Here is a 27,324-nt window from a genome sequence, read left to right as displayed (position 1 = left end):
GAAATCCTATGCCATATACTGTCTATTCTCTGTTGCTGTCAAAACTGTCTTCTGCAGGGAGCTTCTGCCGACCGGCATAATTTAGTGCCGACCGGCACTTTTTGAAATGCCGGTGACCCAATAAACAGCCGATGGAAGTTGTGAACTGCCGGTGGGAATTTCCCCTAGCCGGTGGTGCTCTGTAGCATGCAAGGAACCTGTCCTGGAGTTTTGGCAATTTTCAGAGAGACAGGGCAGTATAAACAGAGGTGGCAGTGTTATGGTACGGGCTTTCCGGGCGAGACGGATCCAAGCTTGCATCATTCGCGCATTCCGAGGCAGAGGCTGTGGCCACCCTCCTTTTTTCTTTTGCATCCTTTCTTTTAATTAATTAGAAATTCTGTAATAATTTTATTTGTTTATTATTTGGCACTGTAATATTTATTTGGGCCCTCCGAGTGAGGGCAAATCTGTAATAAGTGTGTGTGGGTGGTGTGTATGTCTTCCAACCCCACTTCTTTCTTCCCTTTTATTTACCTGCTTACGATGGTAGATTAGGGCATGTTTAAATTCAGCATACCTTATGCCATGCATGCGTGCATTCATGCATTTGTACTGCATGTATTGGGCTCGGTACATCACGCTAACTGCATTTGTACTTCAATTTACAAATCGAATATGTGATAATTGATCGCATTACATATGCCATGCTTAGGTTAACCGAGCCTATCTAAATTGCATCTTGTATGTGTTGCATTAGGCAATTTAACATGAACTAGGACACACACATTTTGCTAGCTAGTTTACTGTTTTGGCACGGAGTACTAGGTAAGCTTTTATGCTTTAGCATATCGCATGCGTGTGAATGTTGCCATGATAGCATGATTACCATGAGGCTAACTGCTTATGTGATATAACTGCTTGAATGCCTGTGGATGGAGGTTGAATTACCTAAATTGGAATAATGCATTAAAACTGTGAGTTTTAATCCCACTAGATAGTGGCAAAATCATCTTTTCTAAAAGCCCACTTGAGGGTGGCAAAATCCGCATTTTAGCCTACTTGCGAGTAGCAAACCATTTTCAAAACAAACATGAAATGTTTTGTTCCAATTTGGGCGATTTGGTCTATACTTGTTTGCTGCGCGCATAACATAGTAATTCTAGGCTAACAATTGGTTTAAGAACACATAAAGTTTTCAAAAACGGATATCACGGTTAGTAGAGGCCGGTCTTCAGACCGGGCGAAAGGGGGTGCTCATAGCTGACCTTCCCCGATCGTACCCAAGCTCCCGAGCCGAGACAACTCCGGTGATGACGGACATGTGGCCTTCGGCACCGAGTCAGGGTTTCCTAAATTTCCCCATTTTAAAATATTTAGGTGGCGACTCTGTATCTGGCAAAGCAGTCCATGTTTGGCACTACTTTTTCAAAAATCTGTTTCTCAAAACGATTTGCCAGATTTGGACTCTTTGGTTCAGATTAAGAACCGTGACACAAATCGAGTCCGAACTGTAGCTAGGGTCCCTCCGCGGGCTTGTTACACCTGCCTTTGAGCCTTTAAAACTTGTTCTTTTCTTTGCCTTGTTTTAGAGCAAAACCTTGGTGTTTGAAGCTTGGAACTTTTGGTGACCTGTCGGCCACCACCATAGGCTATTGGCCATGACTCATGGTTATTGGCCATTGGTGTGGCTAGTCAGCCATCAGTGGTGGTCGGTCGACTACCAGTGGTGGCCGACGGCCACCAGTGTCTTTTTCCAGATATTTATTGACAGCTGTGCCAACTGTTAGTACATTAAGCTGCATCTCCCTACACTTGTATGGTGGGATGTTTCTAATCTCAAGGCTTGTTTTTCTATATATAGGGGGGGTTCCTCCCCTATTTTTGAGTGTTAGAAATTTTGGAACAAAAGTATCTCTCTCTCTCTCTGGATTCATCCCTCTCTCTTTCTCACTCTCTCTCACTCTCACTCTCTCTCTCTCTTTCTCTCTTGCAATTTTGTGCATACTTGCCTAGTTTCTCTACACTTTTGCATACACATCCTAAACCAAATCCTCTCACCTTCGAGTTGAGGTTCCTTGGGACTTGTTTTGAGCTCGTAAAGGTGGTTTTAGCTTGAATTGTTGGCCAAATTGTGTCTTGGCTTCAAGAGGTATAACACTCTCCTTTTAAGCTTGTTTTCCCATCTCTTTCCACTATTTTGGGCTGTTTTTGGTCTGGTTTTGAACTGTAAAAAGCTATGTTTTTGTGGCCTACAGGTGATGGTCTGAGGCCATTTTCAGTTAGGGGGTGGTTCACCCTTGTTACTTCTTAGTTTGTCAAGCTTTTGTACCTTTGTTCATCACTTTGAAACCAACTTTTTTGGGCCTTTTAACCACTGAATTTTAGAAGTTTTTTAGTGGAAAAAAAACTCGTTTTGAAGTCTAAATTTGGAGGGGTTAGCCTCACCTCCTTGTATCTTGTTTGCATGCTTACATGTTAGCATATTTTTTTTAGCTTAACTTAGCTCGAGTCCAACATGTTTTAGCCTCTCAAATAATCTATTTTTAGCTTAACTTAGCTCGAGTCCAACATGTTAGTTCATTTGAGTCTTGTTTTTCATAGTTGTAGTATAAGTCCTTTCACTAGCTTGGTGTTTTTAGGCTTTAACCATCATTGGTTTGAGTTGATTGCATGTTTTAGTGCCTTTTCCCACTTTATTTCAGCACTTACAATCTCTGCAATCCCCCTCAATTCTTCACTCTTTTGTTTTTCTTTGAAAGTGGTTTCAAACCACTTGTTTGCCTAAGTTTGAAATGGAGGTGCTACACCTAATGGTTTAATCCCTTAGGGGGTTGATTACCAACAGTGTAATGCCTCTTTCATGCCCAAAGAAACTTGCGGTTTGAGCCCTACTTCCATTAGAGGACACTCACCAATGGACAAATTGATTAAAGAATGGATTTGGTAACTAAGACGTGTAAACAAAATTGGCAAGTAAAAGTGACAAGATAAGCATGTCTTTGAGTTGCATTGCATGAGTTCAAATCAAACATTAATTTGAACACAAGGAAAATGGGACATTTCATACTTAAAAGTGATGAAATGTGCCACTTTCCTAGGTCCCCGTTGCTCTTGATCATGCATGATAGGGTTATGGACATTTTGGTCTCATTTTGCATTTATTGAACTTGCACAATTGGTTTCACAAGCCATCATGCAATGAAATTGTTTGATTGATGGTTTATGAACCACATTTTGTCCCTCATTTGATTTCCCCATGAAAAGGAGAGGCAAAGTGTGCAAACAACCCTTGAGAAATACACTATTTTGCCCTGTTCGCTCTCTGTTACAGCAAGGGAGTCCATGTTAGCAGTGGCCGATCGGCCACCACCAGTTGCCGACCGGCCCATTGTCGACTATCAGTGAAATTTGCACAGTGTGTGGGTAAGATAGAGCAGAGGTGTTCCAGAAGTGGGCAGAATTGTTAGTGTTCAATGTGCAAACAGAGGCATTCAGTAGCAAGGCAGTGGCTTTTCGGATGGAAATCGAGCATGCTTGGTCCTCCCTCGCTTCCTGAGATTAGTTAATTAGTTTAATTAACAATAGAAAAAATTTGTGTTGTAATTAATTAGTCGTAGCTAATTAAGTATTGTAAATAATTAGTTAGTTTAACTAGTTATTCAATTTTGTTTTGTAATTGGTTAACTAGAATAGTTAATTAATTCGGTCTGTAATAATTAGTTAGCTTAATTAGCGTAGTTAGCTAGTTAGGTTCTATTCATTTGGACCCTCCTTCATGAAGGCGTAATGTTATAATAAGTGTGCGTGCGTGCGTGTATGTCTTCCAACCCCGCGTCTTTCTCTCTTTTATTTAATCACTTTTGATGGTTAGATTAGGGACATGTTTTAATTACCATATCGCATGCTTGCATCCATTCATCTTGTCTTGCATGCATCGAGGCTCGACGCATCATTCAAACTGCATTGTCATTTCAATACTTCTTTGAATACGTGTTTAATCACATGTTGTTCAAATCGATCCATATGTCATATTAGTAGCCGAGCCTATTAATTACATATTGCATGTGTTGCATTAGACATCATGTATAGTTAGGAATCATGCATTATTTTCCAACTCATATCGTCTTAGCTTGGAGTACTAGGTGAGTTTTTATGCTTTAGCATACTTGCATAAGTGTGAATGTTGCCATGAGGCTATGTGCTTAAATGCTAAACTGCTTGAATGCTTGTAGATGAATGTTCGTTGTTTAAATTGGAACAATTCAACAAATATGTGTTTTAAGCCCACTTTGTTGAGTGGCAAATCATGTTTTAAGCCCACTATGTTTGGTGGCAAATCCGCAATCTTTAAGTCCACTTGAGGTGGCAAATTCAAACTATTTTCGCAAACAAACATGTGTTGAGTTGTTCCAAATTGAGCAAACTAGTCTATACTTGATTGCACGCATTATATAATAAAGCTAGTTTAATACCAGAATAAGAGCACATAATGTTTATAAAATATCATATCATGATTAGTAGAGGCGAATCTTTGATCGGGCGAGCGGAGGGTGCTCAATTCATGACCTTTCCCTCTCGTACCCAAGTTCCTAAGCTGAGGCAACTTTGGTGATGACGGAAAGGTGGCCTTTGGCATGAGTCAGGGTTTCCTAAATTTCCCCAAAACAAAAAATATTTAGGTGGCGACTCTATATCTGGCAAAGCAGTCCAATTTTGGCACTATTTGATTTAAAATCAATTTTCCAAAAAGATTTGCCGAATTGGACTCTTTGGTGATTATCAATTTCACATTGCACTTGTGAGAGTAGATTTAGAACCGCCGGAGTCTGAACTGTAGGGCTTCTTTTCAAGCTTCCGAAAGGGGGCGTAAAAAAGTCGAGCTACAGTTTCTGGCAACTCTGCTGGGGATTTAGAGAGCTTGACTCAAACTCATGATATGAAATTTTATCTACACTTATGTGCTTCTTTGCATTAAACTTGCATCGGTGAGCCTGAGTCACTGTGTTTGCCATCTGCTATTCCTGAGCGGTTTGCCAAAGGCTTACTTGGAAAAGCTTGCAAAAAGGCTGACCGGTTGCGGGCTCTGCCATGATGGGAACACAACCCTTGGATCTGGACTACTGCTGTACTGTTTGATCCTTCTTTCACTTCTCGGTGTTAGGTATGAGAGGTATATTAGGTACTCTTGCTGAGGTACCCTTTTTGACCAATCGACCTAGTTGCATATCAGAAACCATAGAGACTGTTCTAAACTGGGACAAGTTGCTTACCCGAATGCAGGAATTGTATGAAACCGCTTGTTTTGCATAGTGAAACCCCTAGTTCCTGACCAAACTAGGACAGGGTAACCCTACCCCATCATAGGGGTGTTTTGGCTCTCACTTGCTTGATATGTGCGTTAGAGAGAAACTCTGCAGGAATGTATGTATCAGTTGCAAGTCTGGGTATTAGTTTTTGGGAGGCAGAATTCAGTATTGAGCATGGTTCTACAGCTTTGATTACATCCAGTGTATTGATTAGAATCTGAGCAGAGGTGCTGTGCGGTTTCTATTTTTTGTTTTTGATTTATTTTCTTTTGCAATGTAGTGTTTCACAATTGCTTCGGACGATTCTGTTACCCCCCAAGTATTCTAGACCTGTGTAAGGAGACTTTACAGATCCAAGGATCTTGTTAGAGGATAGCCATTGTTTGCTTCACTCCCATCTATTACGAGACAGAGGAGAGGTTGGCATAACTCACCAGTTCAACAATCACCTGCACTAAGTCAGGGACAATCTTCTGCATCCAGGCCAGTAAGAGATCATTCATCCATTCAAATGGCTCAGTACCCCGCCGGTATAGAAGATCTGATCCGTCATCTCCAACAGACCATTGAGACGATGCAGCTAGATGCTGCCCGCCAGGCTGAGGTCACAACCCACCAAGCAGAGGTTGCAGCCCGCCAAGTAGAAATGATAAATAAGCTGTAGTAACAGCAATAACAACCACCACAACAAGCATCAGGTTTTGCTTCCTATGCAGCTCCAGCGGGGATTCCAGCACCTGGAATTACAATTAATGTCCAAGAGAATTTGGGCATGCCAGTAGATCTGATCCCGCCGCAAGCCTCCAAAGGACTAGTGTATCAAACGGAAGCGCCATTTGAATTCGAGGTTGACCTTACTGCACTGAAAGTCAACAAGTTGGAAAAGCTTTTCCAACGGGCGCAGGGTGTGAATTCAATCCCTGATATCGAAGATGGCTATACTGACGCGACAGTGACTTTGCCGGACAGAGTCAAGATGTCACATATAGACCGCTTTGATGGCTCAGATGATCCCATGGTCCACTTGCGGCTATTCTTAGACATTTTGTGACCAATGGGCCTTTCTAGACTCCAAAAGCTCTCGTTTTTCGGCCGAACCCTGTCAGGGATAGCGGCTATCTGGTATGCAAAACTGGAAGACTCTATGAAACGGAGCTAGGATGAAATGGCCGAGGCCTTTGTTGCACAATATTCATACAACGCGCCGAACGAGGTCACCACCCGTGATCTTGAAGTAACACATCAAGCGCCAAAGGAGGGCTTCTCAAACTTTGTGACAAGGTGGAGGGCCAAGGCTTTGGTGATGACTACTCGGCCATTCGAAAAAGATCAAATCAGAATGATAGTCCGCAACCTGCAGGGGAAATTACTGTAGAAGATGATTGTCTTACCCTTGTTCACATTTGTTGATCTCTATGAGATAGGAGTGCATATTGAAGATACGATGAGACAGGGGCTAATAAATGATGAAAAGGAACATCCCAAGAGGCCTTTCACATGCAGTTCTAATGCGACCACTTGCAGTAGCGCAACTGTAAGACCTTCAGACGTGGGTATGGTCACCACCACACTCAAGACTGCCAACTCCTTTACCGATACATCTAACACAACTTCACAAACCTCGAGCCATCAAACCCGAAACCAAAGGGTCTTCACCCCGCTTTACATGTCCTTATCAAAAGCCATGGGCGTGTTGATCAAAAAGGGGCATCTTAAGCCATTAGAGCCTCGCCATCTACCTGATCCCTTTCCTCCAAAACACAACCCGGCCAAATATTGTGCTTTTCACCAGCAGCACAGTCATGACACCGACCAATGCTATAGGCTGCGTCATGAGATCCAAGATCTTATTGATAACAAAGTGATAGCACCTCCCCAAAAACCCAACGTCACTACAAATCCTCTCCCACCACATAATCAAGTCCCTCTACCCCGGCGTATAAACCTTATCCATACACTAGTCGTCCCTTATGACCCTACTATATATATCATCCCATCCCACCTACGTAAGCCAGCGTTGTTCATCCCTGAGAGTACGGACTTGTGCATGATGAACACATCTACACTCTAACCCGAACCAGTGGTGATGACAGTGGAAGATAAAGAGAGGTCAGCCTTGGTGGAGAATGTTAATCCGTTGCCCGAGGGCTTTGAGGACTTATCTGAAGGGACGTACAATCCACATTGTTATATTGTGCCAATCAATCAAACTAAGCCAGAAGTGGTGTTGTTGACTGGGATGGAGGTTAGTGTAGTTCAAGAAGATGGACCAAGTCAGGGATTAGATGATCTAGCCGACCTGAAGGAGGATATAAACAACTTGTAGTTCTTTGATGAGCAAGATCAAGAGGACGTGCATATTGATTGGTTTGATCTGAACAGGTCAACAGACAATTCTAGGTGGCTAAGTGATGAACCCGATATAGAGGAGGGAATTGAATTGAAGCTGGAAGAATAGAAAGCAGGAACCGCTGCAATGGCCGGAATGGTCGATGGAAAGGGTAAATTACTAGAGAGCATCGGTATTAAGAATTTGGCTCAAGAGCTGGGCGTCATCGGTACTGCAGATACAGAGCAAGAAGTCGTACTGAAGCGGTTTGAACAAGAAAGGGACCAAGACAAATAGAAAGCTGGAAAAGCCCAACACCCTGCAGGGGATGTGAGAATAATTAGGACAGAACCGGACCATAGTTTGTCAGTTGCCGGAGGAATATGGTGGGAAGATGATGATTTGCATCTTGCCCACGCTGATGAGAATTGAGGTGATGACCTTCCTGACAACACTTGGTATGTGGGAGAGGTCGACCATATGACAAGAAGCGGTCAATATTTCAAACCACCACATCTAGACCAAACCGAGGCATCCAGGAAGGGTAAGGAAGTTGAGAAGCAAAAGGAAAAGAAATTGGGAGAGGAGGCTGTACTGAAACAATTGAAGAAGATTCAAGCTGACATTTTCATCTAGGGTCTGCTTATGGCTTCGCGAGTGCACAAACAAGATGTACTGTCGGCCATGGATAAAGCCAAATTGTCCATCGAGACTATCCCGGAACAACTGGTGGGATTGGTTTTCCCGAAAGGTGCTACGCCAACATTGACCTTCTCAGACAAGGAATTACATATCGGTGGAATACCGAGAAAAATGGGTACCAGTCGTATTAGTCGACACAAGGTCAGTGATTAATGTCTATCCATGGCGCACGACTTATGCTATTGGCCTAAAATCGGCAGATTTGTACCTACGGCCCAGGTGATCCGGGCATATGACAATACGAGTAGAGAGAAGATGGAAACAATACAGATCAGAGTGTGGGTTGGACTAGCTCAACAGGATATTGAGTTTCACGTCCTGGATGTTCCGGCCACTTTCAACTTGCTACTTGGGCGACCCTGGCTACACCAAGTGAGAGCTGTTTCTTCCACCCTCCAACAAATGCTGAAGTACCCCCATAGGAAAAGGGTGGCCATAGTGTTTGGGAATTCATCTATTCATCCTCCGCCAGAGATCACTACACCCATGCTGGAGATTGCACATGGCGATGAGGATGTTTTCCTTTTCAGGGTTTACCTTGGCTGTGGCCCGAGTAGTGTAGAATATCTTAGCTATTGATGAGGGCTTGTATGTCAGTGCCCAATCTGTATACCTCATGAACAAGCTACAATATATGCCAGGAATGGGATTAGGAAGGAGCAACCAAATGGGCGTCACTACATTGGCCGATGTGCCACATAACTCGTATACCTTTGGTCTTGGCTATATGCCCACCAAAGAGGATTGGGTGAGGAGATGGAAAGAAATGGCAGGAAGAGCCAGAGCTAAGCAGACCGGGTAGCGCTGCGAGCTTGTGCACCGACCAATTCGGGGAACCTTGACTAGTCATTTTGTTCGGGAGGGTGAAGACTTCCCATTCTGTGGTTTCCCCGAACCCTGGTTCAACTCTGAGAAACAGTGGGTTACTGGCTTTGAGATTTTCTTCGACTTGTAGCTGCAAGACAGTGATACAGAGGAAAGGGCTGAGCCGATTACTGCTGAAGCTGAACAGAGTACAGAAAGTAAGTCTAACAACAGTGATCTTGAAATAGGAGTAGCACTAGCATGTCTCCTTTCAGATCCTCCGATCGACTCAGAGAGCTTGGGGGATAACCTGGTCGTTTCCCTGTCAGGGACCAACTAGGTACGAACCCTTCTAGCAGCATCTTGGATGCATCCGATGCATCGTCTATCATTTGGCAGCTAGAGAAGGGCTACTTATCCAGCAGTTCTGAGCCAGGTAGTGAGCCAAAATCTGATTCCACAGAGTCTATGGAGTCGGAATTAGATTCCGGTTCCTCTGAGTCTGTGTCTGGTATTCCTGGGAGTGATAGCCCGGAAGCCGAGGTCTTGTCCAGGTCGTCTTTTTTCTTTTCTTTTGAGTTGGTTGTAACCGAGGAATTAGATGAACTTGACCTTGTGAATGAGAATGTTGCTGTAGATTCTAAGTAGTTCTATGTGCCACTTGTTTATTATATTGATCATGATTTTCAAAATTTGATGAAAACAACGAGAAAGGCATTCCTCTGGTTTTGAAACATATGGTTGATCGAGAGGAGGAGAGGTTTGTAAAACTCCTTGTTGATGAAATCATTACAATTAATGTGGGTACTGAGAAGGATCCGCGTCTGGTCCAGGTCGGGTCCACGTTGTCTTTGAAGGAGCACAAGCGCGTGGTCGCTTTATTAAAACGTTTCAAAGATGTTTTCACGTGGTCCTACGAAGACATGCCTGGAATCGATCCTGAGATTGTAAGTATTGGATCCCTTTTGACCTCGAGGCTCGACTCGTCAAATAGAAGTTGCAAAGAATATGCCCGAATTGGGCTTTGAAGATTATGGAAGAGGTCACCAAGTAGATAAATGCAAGGTTCTTGCTAGTATCTGAGTATCCAACTTGGTTAGCCAACATTGTTCCAATGCCGAAGAAAGATGGCAGAATTTGGGTGTGTGTGGATTTCAGAGATCTGAACAGAGCTAGTCCGAAAGACGACTTTCTTCTACTGCACATCGATGAATTGGTGGACTTCACCGCAGGCCATGCATTGCTCTCCTATATAGATGGATTTTCCAAGGTATAACCAGATTTTGATAGCACCCGAGGACAGAGAGAAGACTGCATTCACTACGCCTTGGGGAACCTACTGCTTCAGGGTGATGACATTTGGGCTGAAGAATGCCGAGGCTACCTATCAAAGGGCTGCAACCACCATTCTGCATGACATGATCGACAAAGAGGTCGAGGCATACATGGACAACATGATTGTCAAGTCCAAAGAAAGAGAGGGCCACTACACCGCCTTGGAATTTTTTTTCAATGGATCAGAGAATACAGACTGAGGTTGAATCCACAGAAGTGTACTTTCAGCGTAATAGCAGGGAAAATGCTGGGATTCTTGATCACGCAGAGGGGCATCGAGGTAGATCCTTCCAAAATCAAGACCATCCTAGAAATGCCACCTCAAAGGACTGAATAGGAGGTGCGAGGCTTTCTGGATAAAGTGCAATTCATAAGACGGTTTATTTCTAAATTAACCTTGACTTGTGAACCACTATTTGGTCTCCTAAAGAAAGGAAAGAAATTTCGATGGGATGACCGATGTCAATTTACTTTCGAGCAAATCAAGTAGTATCTTCAGAATCCGCCTGTGTTATCGTCACCGGAGCCGGGAAGCCTTTGATTCTGTATCTGTCAGTCACAGACACAACAATGGGATGCATGCTTGCTTAGGAATCTGAGGATAGGTTGGAGAAAGCCATCTATTTCTTGAGCAAGAAGATGATGGAATATGAGACCCCTTACACCCCGCTGGAGAAAGCCTGCTTAGCCTTGGTATGGGCTACCAAGAAGTTGAGGCACTACTTGTTAGCTCACTTTGTAATTCTAGTTTTGAGATTAGATCCCATCAAATATCTCTTTGAGAAACCAGCGCTTACGGGTAGGCTAGCTCATTGGCTGCTTCTTCTCTCCGAATTTGATCTAAAGTATGTCACTCACAAGTCTGTCAAAGGGAGAGCAGTAGTAGAATTTCTGGTAGATCACCCAGTGGAAGGGGACGAAACGGTAGAATACCTGTTCCCAGATGAAGCTATTCTACAAGTTGAGGAAGAGATTTGGACAATGTACTTTGACGGAACATCTAATCAATATGGGTATGGGATAGGTGTATTGCTGGTAGCACCCGACAATTCCTATATACCTTTAGTCTTCAAACTCTAGTTCAAGGTATCCAACAACGAAGCAGAATACGAGGTGTGTATCGCTAGTTTGGAAGCCACCCTGGAACTAGGAGCAAAAAGGTTGGACGTCATCGGGGACTCAAACCTAGTTGTGTCTCAAGCAAAAAGAGACTAGAAGGTAAAAGAATTTGAAGATTAATTACCAGACCTTAGACATTCTGATTCCTAGGTTTGAGAAGCTGATCTTCACGTATCTACTAAGAGAGAACAACAGGTTCACTGATGCTTTATCAACTTTATCTTCCATGCACGTATCTACTAAGAGAGAACAACAGGTTTGCTGATGCTTTATCAACTTTATCTTCCATGATAGACATCCCATTTAGGGTCCGGATGTGTCCGATCATCATTGAACAGAGATATACGCTAGCCTATGAGACCATCGTCACAATAGATGAAGTGCAAGATCAAAACCCTTGGTTCTATGATATTTGGAACTTCTTGAAAAATGAGGCTTATCCACCGGGGACAAATGCCAAAGATAAGAGGGCAATACGGCGGATGGCTGTTCAGTTTGTCATCTGTAGGGGTGAGTTATATAAAAGAGGTCATCTGGGAATGCACAAGTTGTGTGTCGACGCAGAGGAGTCAAAGAGCCCAATGGAGGCCATCCATGGGGGAGAGTGTGGAGCGCATATGAGCAGAGTAATGTTAGCCCGAAAAATTCTCAGGCAAGGTTACTACTAGTCTACCATGGAGGAGGATTGTATCGGTTTTGTTCGGCGATGCCACAAATGTCAAATTCATGCTAACCGCATGAATATCCCGCTATTGAAGCTATATAACATGGCTTTACCATGGCCTTTCTCAGTCTGGGAAATTGATGTCATTGGGGCAGTTACACTGAAAGGGTCGAATGGGCATGAATATATTCTGGTGGCAATTGATTACTTCACAAAGTGGGTGGAAGCTTAGTCTTATGCAGTGTTGAAGGTAGCGCATGTGGCTAAGTTCATTCGAAACAGTATCATTTGCCATTATGGAGTCCCAAACGAGATCATTTCACATAATGGCTCCCATTTCAAGAAAGAAATGATAGACTTGTTGGAGAAATACAACGTAGCTTTTCATAAGTCATCCACATACCAGCCGCAAACCAACGGAGCTGTCGAGGCCGCCAACATGAACATCAAGCATATTTTGCAGAAAATGGTTGAGACCTACAAGGATTGGCCAGACAAATTGCCATTTGCACTCTGGGGCTATAGGACTTCAATTCGGACATCGGTAGGGGCGACCCCTTATTCTCTTGTCTACGGGATGGAGGCTGTTTTGCCAATCGAAATAGAAGTGTTGTCGCTGTGAGTTATGGCTGATGTCAGATAGCAGAGGCAGACTGGCAACAGAGCAGGTTCGAAGCACTAATGTTGTTTGATAAGAGAATGCTGAAAGGACTGTACCATGTTCAGGGTTATCAACGTAGGATTGCTATGGCATTTAACAAGAAGGTTAAGTCTTGGAATCTCAAAGAAGGGGATTTGGTGTTGAAAGACAACCGAGCTCCCATCCATGACCCTAGGGGCAAGTTTAGACCTAATTGGACTGGTCCTTACATCATCAAAACTATCTAGTCGGGTGGAGCTGTGATTCTCATGGACCTGGATGGCCTAGAATTTTCCTAACCGATCAACATGGACAAGTTGAAGAAATACTATCCCTGAGAGGCTCACTAGGCCAAAAACCCGGAAGGGCGACCTAGGCAAAAATTAGGGCATAAAAAAATGGAAATAAAGAAAAACTGAGCTCACAAGGTTGAAAACCCGAAAGTCGGCCTTGGCAAAAGTTATAGCGCAAAAGGAGAGTGTTAATACTCAAGTGAACCCGCACCGAACTAAGTAAGTCCCGATCGGGATACGTAGGCAACTTCATCTTGAAGTTCGGCCGTAGATACGTCCAACTCAACTACCATGTCCATGTGTTTGATCAAGTCATCTTTGTTTGTTCGTTATTTGAAAGTTCAGTTGTGATCCTTACTCTAAGAGAAGAGCTAGTTACAGTGTTGAGCAGTGCTGTTCAGACAAGGGGCAATTTTCCATCTTTGGATTCGGGATCGTACATCTCGAGGATAGGTTCCATGTGTATCAAGTGGTGATCCTTATTGAAAATAGTTTTGAAAAGTTTTTAATAAAAGTTGATTTTGTTCAAATTAATCTTTTTACAACTTAGACCATTTTTGGACCAAAAGGAAAACTTTCAGTGTCCATAACTTCAATTTCATTGATTTCAATACAAAGTTCTCCAACTCTTGATACAAATCAAAGTTGTTTTTATTACATTCAAAAGGAAGACTCAAAAAGTACAGATCAAAGCAATAAACTTGGGGCATAGATGAGTCAAGTGCTCCTGCATCTCCTTCTTGAGCTCGTAGAAGTTTCAGATGCTAAAGTAGGCCCAGCTTACACCTTATCTTCAAGCCAAGTCAAGCACTCGCTAGAAAGTGTGCAGTTGAAACTAGTGGCAGGAGCTAGAAGTTCTCTCGTCCTCCAAGCAGTGGGGTATCTAGCCAATTGTGAACCTCGGACAGGGAATGAAACCGGGTATTCTACCCCCTCCTCTAGGCAAGCCTGATCATGTCCGAACTGACGCTTGAATCGGAATGGAAAATAGAATGCACAATATGTCAAGCCAATCAGTGGAATGCCAGGTTGCCGAGTCATACTGTAGCTCATCTCGGGCAAATCAAACCAGGGGCAACACCAAGCAATGTTAATAGCAGACCTGTTGCACATCCAATGGCACCACCATCCCTCGTTTAGGAAATCCGCTAGCTGTTGGCAAAAGAAATAGCCCTATGCTGAGTATTCAAGGCATGTATCCACTACCTTTAACTTGTCCATGAGCCACACTTGGGGAGGGATGAAAGAAAAAAGAGATTAAAGAATAGAGAGGTATATGTTGAGAGAAAAGTAAGAAAAGGGCTTTAAGAGAAAAACAGAGTATGAGTGCTGAGAGATGTGAGAAATACATATCAGAAAGGGTGGGAAACATTACGTGAAGAAGTAGTGGACTCCCTACAAATTTGTTTGTCTCTCGCCGATGGAAGGCAATGAGCTAACATGCACAAACAAAGGGTGTGTTGTCAAAAACCTCGCCAAAGAAGGTCGCCTCGGTCACTGGCTTCAGAAAATCGATGAATTAGGCTAGGAATATTCAGCTCTCGATTATGAACCAAGGATCAGGCCTCGTGTAGAGTAAGCCCACATATTCTTCCCAAAGCTTGGATGTGAACAAAACAGGGCTGAGGCAAGATTTCCTCATCACGCCGAGACTCCATTAGCATTTGAAATTCTTCGACCGTCGGGCATGTCTCTTGTCTCCCGAAACTAAAGGCATGTGTAATCGGGTTCCAACATCTAGCCGCAACATGTAGGAACAGAAAACAAAGCGGAGAACGACTCAGCGGGAATAGTGCATTTATGCCGAAACCCCGAAAATTCAACTTTTTCGAGCCATCTAAAGTTGCAATCCAATTCGAGAGTTTTTCGGCAAAGAATGGCTTTATTTGTGAAGAATTTGTAGGTAAAATGACGAAATCATGAAGCTCAACATTTTGTAGAAGATAAGGCAGTGAGTGGAAACCAGGTGCCAACAATCTGGAGGTTTCTCATATTGATGGCCAACAGGCCATTTTGGTAGCCAACAGCCTCTATTCATGGCCAACAGCCTTCTTGTCTATCCTGCTGTCCACTTGTGTGCTGAAAATACTGAAGGCATGTGTTTTGTTCTGTTCTTTTTGTCTTTTAAGGTCTTGTTTTGAGTCCTTTTAACTTTAGCAAGTTTGTTGAGTTGCATTTGAGTTGTTTTGTTCTTGTTTATAGAGTTATGTTGTTGTGTATCAAGTCGTTTTGTTGTTTATCGAGTTGTTGCTATTTTGATTATCGAGTTGTTTTACTTTGTTTGTTAGTTGTTGGTCGATTCATTAATTACTTGATTAAGACTGTTGTGCCAATACAAGTATTCAGTTTTTAGTATCAAAATCAATCTCATTTTCATGCAATGCGGTGCTCATGATGCAAAATACAACGCTTTTCAAATGAAAACTAGTTTTCATTCCGATCATGGTTGTTTTTACAAAAGTGCAGTACAAGTTTTTAAAGCAAATAAAACCTGTCTACAGGTTATACAACGTGCTAGCACTACTAACAAAAGAAACTAAGCAAAAATACAGAAAATCAACGCCAGCCATCTCAGGCTCGAGAGGCCCTCTTCATTCTCTTCCTGGGCAGGGAACTTAGAGCTGTCTCCATCTGCATCGTGTCTAAACCAGATACCGAACTGGAACCAGAATCATCGCCGCTCTCCTCCTTAGAACCCGGCTCAGCATTACCTCCACTTTCAGATCTAGAGTCACCGTCGTCACCACTCTTAGAGGACTCAGACTGTGGACTCACTGCCTTCTTGAAGTCATTTGTCTCGGTGTTGTCATCACTCAGAATGGGCTCTGAAGGACCACTCTCATCTGGGGTGCCCTTGGCTCTGTCTCATCTTGGTGCTCGAGCCTCTCTCCCTCCCCTCCCTACTGCTAGAGGAGGTACTGCTGATCCTGGTGCTGCTCCTGCCGGCGCACCCAGTATAGCTGGGATCTGAAAAGGGCAATTGTCAGCATATCAGTCTCAATGTATGTATTATATGTAAAGATGGTATGCAGCATGAGTGTATAAGTATGGTATTTGAGTGCAATGTATCAGATACAATGTATCAGATCAATGCATTGTGGAATAGATTACTGTTGAAATACTAGTGTATCAGCAGAAAGATTGACAGCATGCAGTATAAACTAAAGAAGGTTACCTAAATGCTGTAGAGATTGAGTAGGCTCATGCTCCTCTGCACCATCCCTATCAGGGAAACTTCCAGCTCAAGAGCGTCCCCGGTGTACTCTATAGATGCCTGCAAGTACATTTATCTTATCAAGGTTCTATAAATATAGCTGAAATGAAATATGGCATGCAAAACGTAAACAGTGGTACATACTGTAGTCAGGCCTCGAACCCCAGCAAGCTTGTGCCCGGCCAGTGCAGGCTCAATAGGGATCTGGTAAGCCTCCCCAATATGCCACCAACATGTGAGTATAGTGGGAAGCTCTGGCCAACCAGTCATCTGCCTCACCCGAGAAGTCCCTCTCCCATGGGCCCTGGTCACTCTAATCGTTCTAGGCGATGCCCTCACAGCAGGAGCTCTCACTCCCTCGCCACTACGAACGCTGATCAGAGGTGGCATAAGGTATGTCTGAATGAAGACTGTATAATCGCCCTCAACTCGGAAGTAGTCTGCCTCCAAGCCCACCATGAATTGAAAGACCTCTTCAGCAGATAGGCTGTCTGCTGACCTCATGGACTCTAGCAGTGCCATCGGTATGATCAGAGTAGACAAACCCATGGTTTTACGCATGACTCGCTCGCCCAGGAACCAGGCTCAGCAAATTGGGCCCTCAAGTAGAATGCGATAACAAGAAATGCCCTTGGCCGCATTATACTGGCCTTGAATCCCTGTCGGTATCATGGCCCATGGCTGCCACGTGAACTGCAAGTAGAAGGTGAACAGATTATTAGCTGTTGTCAGTTGCTAATATGTGAGTCAGAATTGTTGTAAGACAAAAATGACTGTGTTTTGGGTTACCTCATGAGCAGCTACTGTGTCAAAGTAATGCCTGAAGAAGGAGAAGGACTTGTGGGCCCTACGGTAGAGTTGATCGTCATATCTCCGTGAATAGGGGACTGTCAATTGAAGCTCCACTACAGGCTCTGGGGCCAAAGTCAGAAAAAATAAGCATACACCCATAGCAGCAAGGAAAGAATTTGAACAGATACAAAAAATGCAAAGCAGAAAGCATACAATTTGAACATATATAGAAAATGCAAAGCAAAAAGCATACAACATAAACATATGCAGAAAGTGCAAAGTAGAAAGCACATGTGTTAAACAGATACAAAGCAGGAAATGCTGAACAAAAAGTGTAAAGTGCAAAGTAGAAAGCACATGTGTTGAACAAATACAAAGCAGGAAATGCTGAACAAAAAGTGTAAAGTGCAAAGATATGTACCTTCCAGGCTCGCTAGTAGCCACCGATCAAATTTCCCCTCAGGTAGGAGGTTAAGCTCATATAGCCGTATAGAGTGGCGAGGCCAGCCTCGCCCCAATCATAGGAACTCACCCGGGGAAGGGTCACCAATGCACTCAGCAAGTATAATCCTACGGTGTTCGCCCTGTTCGTAAACACAGTGGTACAAAAGAGGTACATTAGAAAACCCCGAGCGTATTGCTCTACCTCCTCAACTATCTCTAGCTTAGTCCCTCGGAACTGCTCCTCGAACCAACTGTATTTGACCATGCCTGGCCAGTATAAAGGTGGGCGCGCCCCCAATAGCTCAACCCAAGCTGCCTCCCACTCTCCCATGTCTGTATCAAGAGGGATCGGATCTCCCCCTACGCCTAAGCCGGTGATCATGGCAAAGTCGTAGGGAGTCATCGTCATCTCCCTGGTTGTGGAGAAGTGGAGAGAGTTGGTGGTGCCCACCATCTCTCCACAGGGGCCCCTAGAAGAGGACGGCTAGCTATGACTCTCGTCAGACCAGAGTAGAAAAAGCCGAAGCTAGCCTCGTCGATAATGTGGCGTACTTCTGTAGTGAGCTCGTCATACCAGTCCTGTGCAGTTGTAGCACCGTAGCCCCTGAAGGAGCGAGACTCACCCTGTGGCAAAGAACATATGCAAATAAATCAGGTACAAATGAATCAGATAGAGCAATTATGAAAGTACAGTCAGATGAAAGACAGTGCAAGAAATGCAACTTAAATACGACAGATAGAGCCCATACCTCAACGACAATGACTAAAAGATGTAAGGCAGGCTCCCTCAGTAGGAGATCCTCCGATGCACTGGGAGCAAAATCAGTAAAGCATCTAATACCTCCAACAGACAGGATGTGTGTTTGGGGGGTGGTATCTCGCTGGATCGAAGGGTCATACCCTCAGTGGTAATGGCTCTGGCTCGTCCTCAGAATCAAACTCTGCCTCAAACTCTGCCTCTAGAGGAGCTCCATCAGGCGGTATATCTTCTGCCATCTGGAATATAGGTGAAGAGTCAGTGAAAAGTGGAGCAAAATAGAGAAAAAAGGTAAACTTGAAAAAAAAAAAGTCAAACCCTAGGAGAGAAAAAATGGGAGAAAAAGTCAAAGCCGGGGAAAAGTGCACAGAACTCGGGAGAAACTCGTGGGGAACAAGCCTCAAGTGGTGAAAATGAAGAAAAAAACACCGAAATCAAATTTCAATCGGTTCAAAACGAAGGAACACAAAGAGGATAAAGCGAATCAACTTTGCGTGGGATGTTGAAAAATACGTAGAAAGCACGGATCTAGAAAGAAGAAAGGTCTAGAGAGAGAGAGAGGGTGGAATTTCGGACCTGAGGATGTGTGGAAATGAGGCCCCATGGCCTTTACTTAAAGACCCGTGGTAGAAAGACCAACATGGGCCCGATCTGCCAGTGGTGGCCGAGAGGCCACATTGGTGGCCAACAATGCTCAAGGGTGGCCGACAGGTGGCTGACACCCTCCCCTTGTGATCGTCCAGTGTCCAATGCTCCTCCATTGAGTTTTGATGCTGTTTTGTGTCCTTATTTCTCAAGAAGTATAAGAAAAGTTCACTTTTAAGTTCAGATTGCTTTTGCAGAAGCTCCAAACCGTGTCTTTAGTGCATGATGTTCATCACTAGTCAATATGAACGAGGTGTATCCTTTTAAAACATGTTGCAACTATTCTGAGAGGTAAATCGGAAGTTGCTACTCAATTTGTTTTGCATAGAATATGTTGTCAATCCACTTGCATAGAATATGCACTTCTCCCTTCTTGCATAGAATATGCTTCCAATTAATCGTGCATAGAACATGCTTCCAAATTATCATACATAGAACATGCTTCCAAATTATCATGCATAGAACATGCCGTCAATACATTTGCATTGAACATGCCTTAACATTATTGTAATCGTGCATAGAACATGCACCCTTACTATGCTGTACTTGTTGAGTTTCTTTCTCATGCAAGCACAATATTGTATGTATGGTTCATTCAGAGGAGTTCTAGGTGAGATCGTTCGTGCCCTTCGATTTACTTCCTTCTACTCTCCCTCCTCTCGCGAGCAACATGTTAGGATTACTCCTTTTAGTTAAAAAACACTTGGGTGCGTCCTGGTGTTCACACCACTCCCTTTGGTTAAAAACACTTGGGGCGTCCTGGTGTTCACACCACTCCCTTTGGTTAAAAACACTTGGGTGCGTTCTGGTGCTCACACCACTCCCTTTGGTTAAAAACACTCGGGTCTGTCCCGGTGTTCACACCACTCTCTTTGGTTAAAAACACTTGGGTGTGTCCCGGTTTTCACACCACTCCCTTTGGTTAAAAATATTCGGGTGCATCCCGGTGTTCACACCGCTCCCTTCGGTTAGAAACACTTGGCTGCATCCCAGTGTTCACACCAAGCCTCCAGTAAAAAACATTCGGGTGCGTTCCAGTAGTTCACACCATCCTTTCTCCTTTCGCGTGCAACACGTTAGGATCTCGATTGAGACCTCGGGTGCACCCGATGGTTATGTCGCTCTTCGCCTTTTCCTGTGCGTTGTATAGTTAAGTTTGCATAATTTTCTTACATTTTTTCTACATGAAATGTGGTTTGGTTCATGTTTCCCAAGCCTGGCGTGTTTTCTTACTTCTTTTCATGAGTGAGACTGTTGTACATTCCTTCGGTTTGTGTCAACGTGGCATTTCTGTGCATAGCATTTGCATGTAAATGTTTCATTACAACCTCATTGCGTGATCATAAGTTATGTTCTTGCATCGTGCATATCACTTGCATCTTGCCCCAGAACTATGCTAGTTTGATTCCATGCAGAGGGATACGTAGGCAGCCTTTGTTTGTCCAAGTCTTCGGCGTTGTTAAAAATGGGTTGTCTCTAGGCTTTGACATTAACTCCCGTCACTTCATGACGTTTGAGTTCTGTCAAAGAGGGGCAACTGTAGACGCCCAATTTTTGACCGTCCTCAAGACTTGGACGTCATCACTTGTGCACCTGATAATTGTGATTGCATGTGTTTGTTTTGAGTGCCCGAAGTCCTTGGCTGAACGCCCTGTCTTGGAGCCTTTAAACCTTGTTCTTTTCTTTGCCTTATTTTGGACCAAAACCTTGGTGTTTCAAGCCTGGAACTTTTGGTGACCTGTCGGCCACCACCATAGGTTATCGGTCATGGCTCATGGTTGTCGGCCATTAGTGTGGCCGGTCGGCCATCAGTGGTGGCCGGTCAGCGACCAGTGTCTTTTTTCAAATATTTGTTGACAGTTGTGCCAGCTGTTAGCACATTGAGTTGAATCTCCCTACACGTGTAGGGTGGGATGTTTCTAAGCTCAAGGCTTGTTTTCCTCCACCATTTTTTAGGGTTAGAAATTTTGGAACAAAAATATGTCTCTCTCTAGATTTCTTTCTCTCTCTCTCTTGCAATTTTGTGCATACTTGCCTAGTATCTCCACACTTTTGCATACACATCCTAAACCAAATCCTCTCACCTTTGAGCTAAGGTTCCTTGGGACTTGTTTGGAGCTCTTGAAGGTGGTTTTATCTTTCATTGTTTGCCAAATTGTGTCTTGGCTTCAAGAGGTATAACACTCTCCTTTTAAGCTTATTTTGCACACTTGTTTTCCTATCTCTTTCCACTATTTTTGGGCTATTTTTGGGCTGGTTTTGAACTGTAAAAGGCTCTATTTTTGTGGCCTAAAGGTGGTGGTTTGAGGCCATTTTCAGTTAGGGGTGGTTCACCCATCTTATTTCTTAGTTTGTCAAGCTTTTGTACCTTTGTTCATCATTTTCAAACCAAATTTTTGGGGCCTTTTAACCACTGAATTTCAGAAGTTTTTTAGTGGCAAAAAACTCATTTTGAAGCCTAAATTTAGAGGGTTAGCCTTCCCTCCTTGTATCTTGTTTGCATGCTTAGTTAACTTCACATGTTAGCATATTTTTTTTAGCTTAACTTAGCTCTAGTCCAGCATGTTTTAGCCTCTGAAATAACCTGTTTTAGCTCTATTTTGGGCTGGTTAGTTCATTTGAGTCTTGTTTTGTATACTTGTAGTGTAAGTCCTTTCACTAGCTTGGTGTTTTTAGGCTTTAACCGTCATTAGTTTGAGTTTATTACGTTTTAGTGCTTTTTCCCACTTCATTTCAGCACTTACAATCTCTGCAGTCCCCCTCAATTCTTCACTCTTTTGTTTTGCTTTGAAAGTGGTTTCAAACCATTTGTTTGCCTAAGTGTGAAATGGAGGTGCTACACCTAATGGTTTAATCCCTTAGGGGGTTCATTACCAATAGAGTAATGCCTCTTTCATGCCCAAAGAAACTTGTGGTTTGAGCCCTCTTTCCATTAGAGGACACTCACCAATGGACAAATTGATTAAAGAATGGATTTGGTAACTAAAACGTGTAAACAAAATTGGCAAGTAAAAGTGGTAAAATAAGCATGTCTTCGAGTTGCATTGCATGTATTCAAATCGGACGTTAATTTGAACACAAGGAAAATGGGACATTTCATACTTAAAAGTGATGAAATGTACCACTTTACTAGGTCCTCGTTGCCCTTGATCATGCATGATAGGGTTATGGACATTTTGGTCTCAGTTTGCATTTATTGAACTTGCACAATTGGTTTTACAGGCCATCATGCAATGAAATTGCTTCATTGATGGTTTATGAACCAAATTTTGTCCCTCTTTTGATTTCCCCATGAAAAGGAGAGGCAAAGTGTGCAAACAACCCTTGAGAAATACACTATTTTGCTCTATTTACTCTCTGTTGCAACAAGGGAGTCCATGTTAGCAGTGGCCGACCGGCCACCACCAGTAGCCGACCAACCACCATTGGTAGCTGACCGGCCCCTTGTCAGCCATCATTGAAATTTGCACAATCTATTGGTAAGGTGGAGCAGAGGTGTTCTGGAAGTGGGCTGAATTGTTGGTGTTCAATGTGCAAGCAGAGGCAGTCAGCAGCAAGACAGTGGCTTTTCGGGTTAAAATCAAGCATGCATGGGCCTCCCTCGCTTCCTTAGATTAGCTAATTAGTTTAATTAACAATAGATCAAATGTGTGTTGTAATTAATTAGGCGTAGCTAATTAAGTGTTGTAAATAATTAGTTAGTTTAACTAGTTATTCAATTTCGTTTGTAATTAGTTAACTAGAATAGTTAATTAATTCGGCCTATAATAATTAGTTAGCTAGCTAGTTAATTTCCATTCATTTGAACCCTTCTCCGCGAGGGCGTAATGTTGTAATAAATGTACGTGCGTGCGTGTATGTCTTCCAACCCCACGTTTTTCTCCCTCTTATTTAATCGCTTTTGATGGTTTAATTAGGGACACATTTTAATTTGCATATCGCATGCTTGCATCCATTCATCTTGTCTTGCATGCACCGAGGCTCGGCGCATCATTCAAACTACATTGTCATTTCAATACTTCTTTGACTACGTGTTTCATCGCATGTTGTTCAAATCAATCCATATGCCATATTAGTAGCCGAGCCTGTTAATTGCATATTGCATGTGTTGCATTAGACATCTTGTATAGTTAGGAACCATGCATTATTTTCTAACTCATATCTTCTTAGCATGGAGTACTAGGTGAGTTTTTATGCTTTAGCATACTTCCATAAGTGTGAATGTTGCCATGACTAGCATGCTTGCCATGAGGCTATGTACTTAAATGCTAAACTGCTTGAATGCCTGTGGATGAAGAATCGTTGTTTGAATTGGAACAATTCAACGAATGTGCGCTTTAAGCCCACAATGTTTGGTGGCAAATCCACAATCTTTAAGCCCACTTGAGGTGGCAAATTCAAACCATTTTTGTAAACAAACATGAGTTGAGTTGTTTCAAATTGAGCAAACTAATCTATACTTGATTGTGCACATCACATAGTAAAGCTAGTTTAATAACCGAAATAATAGCACATAATGTTTATGAAATATCATATCGTGATTAGTAGAGGCCGATCTTTGATCGGACGAGCAGGGGTGCTCAATTCATGACCTTCCCCTCTCGTACCCAAGTTCTCGAGCCGAGGCAACTTTGGTGATGACGGACACGTGGCCTTTGGCATGAGTCAGGGTTTCTTAAATTTTCCAAAAAAAAAAATATTTAGGTGGCAACTCTGCATTTGGCAAAACAGTTCAAATTTGGCATTATTTGATTTAAAATTGATTTTCCAAAAAGATTTCCCGGATTTGGACTGTTTGGTGGTTATCAATTTCACATTGCACTTATGAGATTAGATTCAGAACCACAGGAGTCCGAACTGTAGGGCTTCTTTTCCGAGCTTGTGAAAGGGGGCGCGAAAAAGCCGAGCTACAGATAATACTAAAAATTGTTGGCTTATTTTTCCTACAAAGGAAAATATCATAAATGCGAGCATGCCAGCAAGTATTGAAAAATCCTTACAGATTAAATTCAAGCCAATTATCAAGCGATTGCGTTGACGGTTCTTTTGCCTCAACAAATAGGACTTTAAAATTGCCAAGTGTAAAAGAAAAGAAAAATTAGAAGAAAGAGGGAAACGAAGAAACATGATTGAATGAACAATCAAAGTAACAATTACTTACCTCTACTCCTATACTTTGAAAAAGAAGTGCATAAAATGCTTCGGAAAAGAAGTGTTGAAAATAAATGCTTCGAAATATAAATCTATGTCTCCTAAAATAAGGAAAATAACAAGAAATATTGAAATCAATTGTTTTTTATTTGAATTTTGGATCTTTACAATGTAGCCATTGATGGCTATTTATAGAGGAAAAAATATAGCAATAACTACTTAGTAACTACCCATTTCTCCCATATTCATCCTTGTCTTGCCAGGTGTCCATCCACTCATCCACTTTGTCCTTCATGTTCTCCATTATCTCCATAACTTCTTTTAACTTCCAAATGAATAAGAGGATGCCAAGTGTCTTGAAAATAATAATAATAATAATAATAATAATAATAATAATAATAATAATAATAATAATAATAATAATAATATTTTATGGTGCCAAAATTATCCCCCATGGCCCTTAAAAATGATGTTTACTTAAATTTTTGAAGGGCCGAACCAAAAACATGACTAATCCAAACTCATCAAAACAATGCTTAAAGATGATTGTTTTGTTAGCCATTTCATCAAAATTAAATTTTGATGTAAACCACAAATCCAAAAAGGATTTTGAACACCAAGAACCATAGCACAAGATGGCCTTAAAAATTCAAACAACTTGACATTTTGAATAATTTTAAAAAATTCAGATTCATAAATATTAAATTGTTCATCATTGATAGCCATGTTTGGCTTGTGAAAATCCTTCATTGACATCTTATTATGTCCATGGTTTGACTCTCTAAGAATGGGTTTTTCAACCCCCCGAGTCTTATATGGAACATTATTTTTAACCATGCTTGGCTGAAAAACACACTTTTCAGCCATGTTATAAATTGGCTCTTTAAAAATGAGTTTTTTGACCCCCCCGAGCCATTGATGAAATCAACTCTTTGCTTTTGCTATTTTCAACCATGGAAAAAGTTTGAAAAAATTCACCAATTCCGGCCGTTAAAGTCTCAGTTAAAGACTTGATAATGAGAGTTGACAACTCATCATTCCATTGGCGAATTTCAATATCAAGTTGATGAATTTCTCCAATTAAATGGTGTCGTTTTTCTTCCACCAAATAATATTGTAAGGGATGAAAGTTTATTTCATCAAGAAATGGATCTCTTCTTGAAGATCCAAATTTTTTTGTTTATGCCAATAGATTTCATCTAGGCTATTTGAAATGGATGAATCAAATTCATTTTTCATTTCTTACACTTGACGTCCCACTAGGCGTGCCAAAAATTGTTGGCTTATTTTTCCTATGAAGGAAAATATCATAAATGCGAGCGTGCCAATAAGGATTGAAAAATCCTTACAAATTAAATTCAAGTCATTTATCAAGAGATTGTGTTGACGGTTCTTTTGCCTCAACAAAGAGAACTTCAAAATTGCCAAGTGTAAAAGAAAAGAAAAATTATCATAAAGACAGAGATGAATAAAGATGATTGAATGAACAATCAAAGTAACAATTACTTACCTCTACTCCTATACTTTGAAAATGAAGTGCATAAGATGCTTCGAAAAAGAAATGCTGAAAATAAATGCTTCGAAATATAAATCTATGTTAAACTACTCCTAAAATAAGGAAAATGACAAGAAATATTGAAATCAATTGTCTTTGATTTGAATTCTGGATCTTTACAATGTAGCCATTGATGGCTATTCATAGAGGAAAAAATATAGCAATAACTACTTAGTAACTACCCATTTCTCCCATCTTCATCCTTGTCTTGCCATGTGTCCATCCACTCATCCACTTTGTCCTTCATGTTCTCCATTATCTCCATAACTTCTTTTAACTTCCAAATGAATAAGAGGATGCCAAGTGTCTTGAAAATAATAACAATAATAATAAGAAGAAGAAGATATTTTATGGTGCCAACCCAATCACAGTAAAAAATGTAATGTAGAGGAACAAGAGTGTTGCTATGGACTCTACAATTATGGCTGTATACAATGACCACAGTGTCAGCTCCTCTACATCTATCAATGGCACTGGTGGTGGGTCTTTGTAGTCCTTTGCCGCGTACTCGTTGCCTCCCACTTCTATGTCCTTTGACATGGCTAGTGTGTGTATGAGAGAGAGAGAGAGAGAGAGAGAGAGAGAGAGAGAGAGAGAGAAAGTGCGTGTGCGTGTGCGTGTGCGTGTGCGTGTTTTAGGTGTTGAGAGTAATTTGATGGTGTTTGAGAGACAAGGCAAATCTGGGTATTTATGGGAATGTTTTAACATTAATTAAAGTTTATTTTTTGCGGCCCCATTTTTGTTTTTAATTATGTTTTATTAATTTCTTTCACTTTCAGTGCTTAGTGACCCCACCTCTTTATAACCTCTTCATTTTTTAGGCTCCATTTATTAAGAATTTTATAATATAATGAAATATTTATGGATTAAAGGAAAAAATAGAAATGATTTTTTTTTTTTTTTGTTAATTGTTCAATTTATAAGAGAGTTTATGTACAAAAATATTTGAACTTTACTTTCAACTAGAAAAAAATTGAGAGAAAATGAAACAGATACTTGTGATTTGACTTCTATTTTCTTGCAACAATTGAACATACATATTAGAGAGTTATCACATTAGATAATTTTTTATAATTCGAATTATTCATTTTAAGAAACTCATTTAAAAAATTATCTATGTACAAAATTCAATACATTGGATATTGGCAACCACACATCAGATCTTATTCATTTCAAATATATATATATATATATATATATGTATATGAATAATTAATATGATTTTGAGAATAAATTATTTAACAAAAATGAAGTGATTATGTAACTATCAATATCCAATTAACTTAATTTTTTACATAAATAATCTTCTTGATGAGCTATATAAAATTAACTGTTTGAATCGTTGAGAAAAATTCAAAATGGAGCCTACGAAGGTATAGCACCGTAAGAGACAATAGCAACCCTTACCCCATATAATGAAAAAATATTGTATTTCTCAAGTGCACCACATTGGTGCATCAGTTATATAAAATACTTTCTCCCCATATTAGAAAGAAATACATTTCTTTTAAATTTTTTATTTTTTTTTTTGGAGGGGAGGGTTACTCATTAGAACTTACACTATCATAATCTAAGGAAAAGGAAAGGAAATT

General features: G+C 41.6%; 1 pseudogene; it reads right to left on the bottom strand.

The window, feature by feature from the left end:
* LOC114256987 (putative aquaporin PIP2-2) overlaps nt 1-26,272 on the bottom strand; it is a 73,227-nt pseudogene extending 46,955 nt beyond the window's left edge.
* Between the last annotated feature and the right edge of the window lie 1,052 nt (nt 26,273-27,324).

The sequence above is a fragment of the Camellia sinensis genome, chromosome 10 (genome assembly GCF_055761805.1).
Source record: "Camellia sinensis isolate YWXY chromosome 10, ASM5576180v1, whole genome shotgun sequence".
In the NCBI taxonomy this organism is placed as follows: Eukaryota; Viridiplantae; Streptophyta; class Magnoliopsida; order Ericales; family Theaceae; genus Camellia; species Camellia sinensis.
The sequence above is the reverse complement of the archived record's forward strand: the minus strand, read 5'-3'. Positions and strand labels throughout refer to the sequence as shown.